Source organism: Oncorhynchus masou, unplaced genomic scaffold (genome assembly GCF_036934945.1).
Source record: "Oncorhynchus masou masou isolate Uvic2021 unplaced genomic scaffold, UVic_Omas_1.1 unplaced_scaffold_4017, whole genome shotgun sequence".
In the NCBI taxonomy this organism is placed as follows: domain Eukaryota; kingdom Metazoa; phylum Chordata; class Actinopteri; order Salmoniformes; family Salmonidae; genus Oncorhynchus; species Oncorhynchus masou.
The window spans coordinates 1-10,000 of record NW_027010417.1 but is presented as its reverse complement, the minus strand read 5'-3'; the positions used below and the strand labels follow the sequence as shown (position 1 = coordinate 10,000).

The following is a 10,000-nucleotide window of genomic DNA, read 5'->3' as shown; positions in this document are numbered from 1 at the left end:
AGACAGACAGCGAGACAGACAGACAGACAGCGAGACAGACAGACAGCGAAACAGACAGACAGACAGACAGCGAGACAGACAGACAGCGAGACAGACAGACAGCGAGACAGACAGACAGCGAGAACGACAGATAGCGAGAACGACAGACAGCGAGACAGACAGACAGACAGCGAGACAGACAGACAGCGAGACAGACAGACAGACAGTGAGACAGACAGACAGCGAGACAGACAGACAGCGAGACAGCGAGACAGACAGACAGCGAGACAGACAGACAGACAGCGAGACAGACAGACAGCGAGACAGACAGACAGCGAGACAGACAGACAGCGAGACAGACAGACAGCGAGACAGACAGACAGCGAGACAGACAGACAGCGAGACAGACAGACAGCGAGACAGGCAGACAGACAGCGAGACAGGCAGACAGACAGCGAGACAGGCAGACAGCGAGACAGGCAGACAGCGAGACAGGCAGACAGCGAGACAGGCAGACAGCACGAGATATAGATATGTAAAAAGTGAGTCTTCAGTGTAACATCCAACACATCAACACTCCATATCCAGAAACAACCCCCAATGCTAGGAAGTTTGGGCTGTGGATAATGTCTAGGCCCCAATGCTAGGAAGTTTGGGCTGTGGATAATATTTAGGCCCCAATGAACCTCCAAGCCAGTTCCACTGCTTTCTTAAATTCTTCACCTTTAAAATCAGGGACTGATGTTGGCCCGGGTCACCAACTGGGTGATATTGATTATTAGGTAGAACAGAAAACTAGCAGTAATTAGGATCTCTTAAGGATCAGAGTTGACTATCCCAAAAGTATAGTGTGTAGAAGATGATGACGTGTGGAGGCACCTCACCTTTTTAACGAACTTCTCAACAATCTGGACCACGTGTTTATATAACTGGAAGGGAGAAGAGAGATGTCACAGAGTTTTAGTAACAGACACAGACGGAAGCCTAGTCAAGGACTTAAAATTCTCTTTTCAAATGGAGCCAGTTTTCCAGTGCAGGACTAGGCTTCATTAAAAGGATGTTTAGTGTATCCTGGGGGCGGCAGGTAGCCTAGTGGTTCGAGCGTTGGACTTGTAACCGAAAGGTTGCAAGATCAAATCCCCCCCGAGCTGACAAGGTCAAAATCGGTTGTTCTGCCCCCTGAACGAGGCAGTTTAAACCACTGTTCCCCTGAACGAGGCAGTTAACCAACTGTTCCCCTGAACGAGGCAGTTTAACCCACTGTCCCCCTGAACGAGGCAGTTAGCCCACTGTCCCCCTGAACGAGGCAGTTTAAACCACTGTTCCCCTGGACGAGGCAGTTAGCCCACTGTTCCCCTGGACGAGGCAGTTAGCCCACTGTTCCCCTGGACGAGGCAGTTAGCCCACTGTTCCCCTGGGCGCAGGCAGTTAGCCCACTGTTCCCCTGAGCGAGGCAGTTAGCCCACTGTTCCCCTGAGCGAGGCAGTTAGCCCACTGTTCCCTGAACGAGGCAGTTAACCCACTGTTCCCCTGAGCGAGGCAGTTAGCCCACTGTTCCCTGAGCGAGGCAGTTAGCCCACTGTTCCCCTGAACGAGGCAGTTAGCCCACTGTTCCCCTGAACGAGGCAGTTAGCCCACTGTTCCCCTGAACGAGGCAGTTAGCCCACTGTTCCCCTGAACGAGGCAGTTAACCCACTGTTCCCCGGTAGGCCGTCATTATAAACAAGAATTTGTTCTTGATCGACTTGCCTCGTTAAATAAAGGTTATATATATTTTAATGGAGACGTTCAGTCATTAATGGGTTTTAAAATCACTTTTTCTCACATCCTTTTGTTAAAAACATTAATAATTTTGTGTGTGTGTGTGTGTGTGTGTGTGTGTGTGTGTGTGTGATAAAACCACTGAACCAGCTCCGTCTGCTCGGTTCCGTGTCGGACCACAAGTCTAAGGCAACACCATGTGTTTCTGTTTCCAAGTCCTCAGAGCCAGACACAGATTAAATGGTTTCTGTTGAGATTCGGACAACTGAACCATTTTCCCCCGATCCAATTCTAACTGCCGTTAATTAAGGTAAATCCGTTTTGAATTCAATCACTTTTTTGTTGTTGTTGAGAGCATCCATTTTGTTTTAAACAAAACATTCCATACATGTTTTCCCAAGGAAGAAGTGGTCAGAAAGTGATGTTTTCGGACCTGAAGGCCAAAACATTCAGGAGATCAAAGGTGCTCAAAGTTGACCCGTTTTTGCATAACGTGAAACAGTCATGTCTCCACTGGAACATATGAAGGGTTGAGTTCGATACCATTTAAAAAACTTTACAAACAGCGTTTCTATTCCAGAAATGTCTTGTTTGTTTGTTTTTTAAATAACAAATTAGTCGGTCTATAAAGCATAGAATTAACTTCCAAACGAGATGACCTTATTTCTCGAGCTACGTTTATAATTGAGGGATGATGACAATCGTCGACCCTGTTTTTCTGTTCGGCAAAAAGCGCACAGTTGAACGGACGCCGGAATCTACCAGAAGGAGCAATGGTTGACCGACCTCCAAAAATAAATTGCATTCGAAGGTTCACTTGCTATTTTAACAACTTGTCAAGCAAGAACTCAGAATGAAAGTGCCATGGTTGTTGCCATTCTCTCTCGACTCCTATGATAGAAGTAGCCCTGTTACACCTCCTCTGTTGTGACCAGTCTCCCTCGACTCCTATGATAGAAGTAGCCCTGTTACACCTCCTCTGTTGTTGCCAGTCTCCCTCGACTCCTATGATAGAAGTAGCCCTGTTACACCTCCTCTGTTGTGACCAGTCTCCCTCGACTCCTATGATAGAAGTAGCCCTGTTACACCTCCTCTGTTGTTGCTAGTCTCCCTCGACTCCTATGATAGAAGTAGCCCCATTACACCTCCTCTGTTGTGATCAGAGTCTCCCTCGACTCCTACGATAGAAGTAGCCCTGTTACACCTCCTCTGTTGTGACCAGAGTCTCCCTCGACTCCTATGATAGAAGTAGCCCTGTTACACCTCCTCTGTTGTGACCAGTCTCACTCGACTCCTATGATAGAAGTAGCTCTGTTACACCTCCTCTGTTGTTGCCAGTCTCCCTCGACTCCTACGATAGAAGTAGCCCTGTTACACCCCCTCTGTTGTTGCCAGTCTCCCTCGATATCCTAAGTAAAGGACACCCCCATCACGAGGCCTCTGATAGTGACGTGATTTACTGCCCTGAGGACACGGACGGCTTCATCGACAACGACAGGTAATGTGTTATGTGAAAAGTTGAATCATAAAAAAAATAACCGGCTTGATGAACTAGTAGGCGAAAGAAGATATGACTAGTAGTCATTAGAAGAAAAAAAATCCTTGTCCTTTCTTTACAACAAAATACAATTTACCACTTGGCTGTCTCTTAAATCACCCTGTCACTGGCCCTCCCAGTCAACGCCACCTCATAAGAGTGCCTGCTGCAGTTCTAGAGATGTCCAGTTTGCAGCTGAACACGCAGTATCGAGATGACCAGCAAGGGGTCCCTCATTGACATCATTCAGACATGCCCTCACTGTTAGCATTCCTATCAATGGAACAGTCAACCACGTGACCTCACTGTGAGCATTCCTATCAATGGAACAGTCAACCACGTGACCTCACTGTGAGCATTCCTATCAATGGAACAGTCAACCACGTGACCTCACTGTGAGCATTCCTATGAATAGAACAGTCAACCACGTGACCTCACTGTGAGCATTCCTATGAATAGAACAGTCAACCACGTGACCTCACTGTGAACATTCCTATGAATGGAACAGTCAACCACGTGACCTCACTGTGAACATTCCTATGAATGGAACAGTCAACCACGTGACCTCACTGGGAACATTCCTATGAATAGAACAGTCAACCACATGACCTCACTGTGAACATTCCTATAAATGGAACAGTCAACCACATGACCTCACTGTGAGCATTCCTATGAATGGAACAGTCAACCACATGACCTCACTGGGAACATTCCTATGAATGGAACAGTCAACCACATGACCTCACTGTGAGCATTCCTATGAATAGAACAGTCAACCACGTGACCTCACTGTGAGCATTCCTGTGAATGGAACAGTCAACCACATGACCTCACTGTGAACATTCCTATGAATAGAACAGTCAACCACATGACCTCACTGGGAACATTCCTATGAATAGAACAGTCAACCACGTGACCTCACTGTGAGCATTCCTGTGAATGGAACAGTCAGACATGACCTCACTGTGAACATTCCTGTGAATGGAACAGACAACCACATGACCTCACTGTGAGCATTCCTGTGAATGGAACAGTCAGACATGACCTCACTGTGAACATTCCTATGAATGGAACAGTCAACCACATGACCTCACTGGGAACATTCCTATGAATGGAACAGTCAGCCACATGACCTCACTGTGAACATTCCTATGAATGGAACAGTCAACCACATGACCTCACTGGGAACATTCCTATGAATGGAACAGTCAACCACATGACCTCACTGTGAACATTCCTATGAATGGAACAGTCAACCACATGACCTCACTGGGAACATTCCTATGAATGGAACATGTTGGCAAGTATCCAGCCAGCAACCTTCACCTGTCAGTGACAACAGCTTTGTCCAGGGTATAACCCAGCCTGGTAGAACCAACCTGATCACTATATAATGTCCAGGGTATAACCCAGCCTGGTAGAACCAACCTGATCACTATATAATGTCCAGGGTATAACCTAGCCTGGTAGAACCAACCTGATCACTATATAATGTCCAGGGTATAACCTAGCCTGGTAGAACCAACCTGATCACTATATAATGTCCAGGGTATAACCTAGCCTGGTAGAACCAACCTGATCACTATATAATGTCCAGGGTATAACCTAGCCTGGTAGAACCAACCTGATCACTATATAATGTCCAGGGTATAACCTAGCCTGGTGGAACCAGCCTGATCACTATATAATGTCCAGGGTATAACCAGCCTGATCACTATATAATGTCCAGGGTATAACCAGCCTGATCACTATATAATGTCCAGGGTATAACCTAGCCTGGTGGGAACCAGCCTGATCACTATATAATGTCCAGGGTATAACCTAGCCTGGTGGAACCAGCCTGATCACTATATAATGTCCAGGGTATAACCTAGCCTGGTGGAACCAGCCTGATCACTATATAATGTCCAGGGTATAACCTAGCCTGGTGGAACCAGCCTGATCACTATATAATGTCCAGGGTATAACCCAGCCTGGTGGAACCAGCCTGATCACTATATAATGTCCAGGGTATAACCCAGCCTGGTGGGAACCAGCCTGATCACTATATAATGTCCAGGGTATAACCTAGCCTGGTGGGAACCAGCCTGATCACTATATAATGTCCAGGGTATAACCTAGCCTGGTGGAACCAGCCTGATCACTATATAATGTCCAGGGTATAACCTAGCCTGGTGGGAACCAGCCTGATCACTATATAATGTCCAGGGTATAACCTAGCCTGGTGGAACCAGCCTGATCACTATATAATGTCCAGGGTATAACCTAGCCTGGTGGGAACCAGCCTGATCTGTGTTTATCATTCTATTTCATTTGATGATATCTGAAGTGAAATAGAAAGCTGGACACATCCATCAGTTTGGTTCCACCAAGATAATCATAACCACCATTGATAATGTAATCTCTCTGTGTGTGTGTGTGTGTGTGTGCGTGTGTGTGCGTGTGTGTGTGTGCGCGCGTGTGTGATCGACCAGTATCTTTGATGAGGGGCCAGGAACTAAGCTATGCTGCTATGTCCATCAATGAGGCTCTGGCAAAGACCTCACCTCCAGCCTGACCACGTGCCTGCTCATCAACAGTCATCGATGAGGAGAACAGAATTAGGTAGGTTTTAGTCTGACCTGTTCAAACTTCAACATAGTACTTGTTTTGAGTCAAATATGACCTACCTAACTGCCATTGGTAATAGAACAGTGACCTATGTGTGTTACAAGAAACATGTAACCATCACATAGACACTCTGTCCAGACAGACAGACAGACAGACAGACAGACAGACAGACAGACAGACAGACAGACAGACAGACAGACAGATACTGATGTCTCTGAATGGACAGAGACCTGGCACTCTGACAGACAGGCTTGATACTGACGTCTCTGAATGGACAGAGACCTGGTGAAGCAGCATTAACATTTAACTACATAACTTTACTTGTGGTATTGTATTTTGTATTATTATTTAATGGTATCAGTCAATATGGAGAGGGAGAAACCCTGGGTATTCTGGACCAGGATCAGTCAATATGGGGAGGGAGAAACCCTGGGTATTCTGGACCAGGATCAGTCAATATGGGAGGGAGAAACCCTGGGTATTCTGAACCAGGATCAGTCAATATGGGAGGGAGAAACCCTGGGTATTCTGGACCAGGATCAGTCAATATGGGAGGGAGAAACCCTGGGTATTCTGGACCAGGATCAGTCAATATGGGAGGGAGAAACCCTGGGTATTCTGGACCAGGATCAGTCAATATGGGGAGGGAGAAACCCTGTATGTTCTACACCATGATCAGGTATCAGTCAATATGAGGAGGGAGGAACCCTGGGTATTCTGGACCAGGATCAGTCAATATGGGGGAGGGAGAAACCCTGTATGTTCTACACCATGATCAGGTATCAGTCAATATGAGGAGGGAGAAACCCTGGGTATTCTGGACCAGGATCAAGGAACTAATACTGTATAAGGGACACCAGACAGGAAGGCATAAACACTCTGACGTGTTACCAAGGTAACCCCATTACCACAACACAGGAAGGTATAAACGCTCTGACATGTTACCATGGTAGCCCCATTACTACCAGACAAGAAGGCATGACCAATCTGACATGTTACCATGGTAACCACATTACTACCAGACAGGAAGGTATGACCACTGACATAGTACCATGTTACACACTGAGTCTGTGTGGAGTTGCTAGGGCAACGGGCCTGCTCTGCTCGGAGAAGAGGGAGGAGGAGCAGAGGAGAATAAAAACGCAAGGAAATCAAGAACTTATCCAGAGCGCTTTGACTTCTCAAACACAGCAGAAAGCTAACACTATACGATGCCTGTCTCCATATTAATTCAGATACTGAGATAACTAGCACAGCAGAAAGCTAACACTATACGATGCCTGTCTCCATATTAATTCAGACACTGAGATAACTAGCACAGCAGAAAGCTAACACTATACGATGCCTGTCTCCATATTAATTCAGACACTGAGATAACTAGCACAGCAGAAAGCTAACACTATACGATGCCCGTCTCCATATTAATTCAGACACTGAGATAACTAGCACAGCAGAAAGCCAACACTATACGATGCCTGTCTCCATATTAATTCAGACACTGAGATAACTAGCACAGCAGAAAGCTAACACTATACGATGCCTGTCTCCATATTAATTCAGACACTGAGATAACTAGCACAGCAGAAAGCTAACACTAACGATGCCTGTCTCCATATTAATTCAGACACTGAGATAACTAGCACAGCAGGGAAGCTAACACTATACGATGCCTGTCTCCATATTAATTCAGACACCGAGATAACTAGCACAGCAGGGAAGCTAACACTATACGATGCCTGTCTCCATATTAATTCAGACACTGAGATAACTAGCACAGCAGAAAGCTAACACTAACGATACCCGTCTCCATATTAATTCAGACACTGAGATAACTAGCACAGCAGAAAGCCAACACTATACGATGCCTGTCTCCATATTAATTCAGACACTGAGATAACTAGCACAGCAGAAAGCTAACACTAACGATGCCTGTCTCCATATTAATTCAGACACTGAGATAACTAGCACAGCAGGGAAGCTAACACTATACGATGCCTGTCTCCATATTAATTCAGACACCGAGATAACTAGCACAGCAGGGAAGCTAACACTATACGATGCCTGTCTCCATATTAATTCAGACACTGAGATAACTAGCACAGCAGAAAGCTAACACTATACGATGCCCGTCTCCATATTAATTCAGACACTGAGATAACTAGCACAGCAGAAAGCTAACACTAACGATACCTGTCTCCATATTAATTCAGACACTGAGATAACTAGCACAGCAGAAAGCTAACACTAACGATACCTGTCTCCATATTAATTCAGACACTGAGATAACTAGCACAGCAGGAGGCTAACACTATACGATGCCTGTCTCCATATTAATTCAGATACTGAGATAGCTTTCTGCTGTGCTAGTTAACACTATACGATGCCTGTCTCCATATTAATTCAGACACTGAGATAACTAGCACAGCAGAAAGCTAACACTATACGATGCCTGTCTCCATATTAATTCAGATACTAACTGAGATAACTAGCACAGCAGAAAGCTAACACTATACGATGCCTGTCTCCATATTAATTCAGATACTGAGATAGCTTTCTGCTGTGCTAGTTAACACTATACGATGCCTGTCTCCATATTAATTCAGACACTGAGATAACTAGCACAGCAGAAAGCTAACACTATACGATGCCTGTCTCCATATTAATTCAGACACTGAGATAACTAGCACAGCAGAAAGCTAACACTATACGATGCCTGTCTCCATATTAATTCAGACACTGAGATAACTAGCACAGCAGAAAGCTAACACTATACGATGCCTGTCTCCATATTAATTCAGACACTGAGATAACTAGCACAGCAGAAAGCTAACACTATACGATGCCCGTCTCCATATTAATTCAGACACTGAGATAACTAGCACAGCAGAAAGCTAACACTATACGATGCCTGTCTCCATATTAATTCAGATACTAACTGAGATAACTAGCACAGCAGAAAGCCAACACTATACGATGCCTGTCTCCATATGAATTCAGATACTAACTGAGATAACTAGCACAGCAGAAAGCTAACACTAACGATGCCCGTCTCCATATTAATTCAGACACTGAGATAACTAGCAAGTTAAACCCAATACACAGCTGACCTCATCGGTTCCCGCTCTTTCTCCTGCTGTGTAATTTACAAAACAAACACGTGACAGGCTCAACTGTTCTAGGGAACTACGGCAAACTGTTATTGGTCAAGGTTCATTGTTATTAAAAACATTTTAATAATAATAATAATAATATGAAATAGTTTGACAACGCTGTTTGTAAAGTTTTTTTAAATGGTATCAAACTCAACCCTTCATATGTTCCAGTGGAGACATGACTGTTTCACGTTATGCAAAAATGGGTCAACTTTGAGCACCTTTGATCTCCTGAATGTTTTGGCCTTCAGGTCCGAAAACATCACTTTCTGACCACTTCTTCCTTGGGAAAACGTGTATGGAATGTTTTGTTTAAAACAAAATGGATGCTATCAAAAAAAAAGTGATTGAATTCAAAACGGATTTACCTTAATTAACGGCAGTTAGAATTGGATCGGGGGAAAAATGGTTCAGTTGTCCGAATCTCAACAGAAACCATTTAATCTGTGTCTGGCTCTGAGGACTTGGAAACAGAAACACATGGTGTTGTCTTAGACTTGTGGTCCGACACGGAACCGAGCAGACAGAGCTGGTTCAGTGGTTTTATCTCACACACACACACACACACACACACACACACACACACACACACACACAAACACACGCCACCAGCTGTCCCTGTCGAGAGCACGACTTCTCTCCCTCCACAAAGCATCGATTTATACTCTCATACCACACACAACTTACCTTCATAGCTTTGATGGCTGACTTAGTGATGGATATCATCTTGGCTCGAGATATTGGGGGCTTCATGTCCATCCAAGGAGAACAGCTGGGGGAAAGAAAGAGAAGAGACGAAGAGGGAGAGGAGATGACCAACAACAACAACAAAAACAGGTCTAACTCCTGCAGCACAGTAGGTCTGTACAAAGTCAACGGTACGCTTTGAGGTGACTCCTATGGTAGGTACACCTCAAATAAAAAACTAATCTTATTAGTCACGTACATATTTGGCAGGGAA

The 10,000-nt window shown here is 45.0% G+C and overlaps 1 pseudogene; it reads right to left on the bottom strand.

The window, feature by feature from the left end:
• The window catches only part of LOC135534854 (SR-related and CTD-associated factor 4-like), a 26,123-nt pseudogene extending 16,312 nt beyond the window's left edge, over window positions 1-9,811 (bottom strand).
• Between the last annotated feature and the right edge of the window lie 189 nt (window positions 9,812-10,000).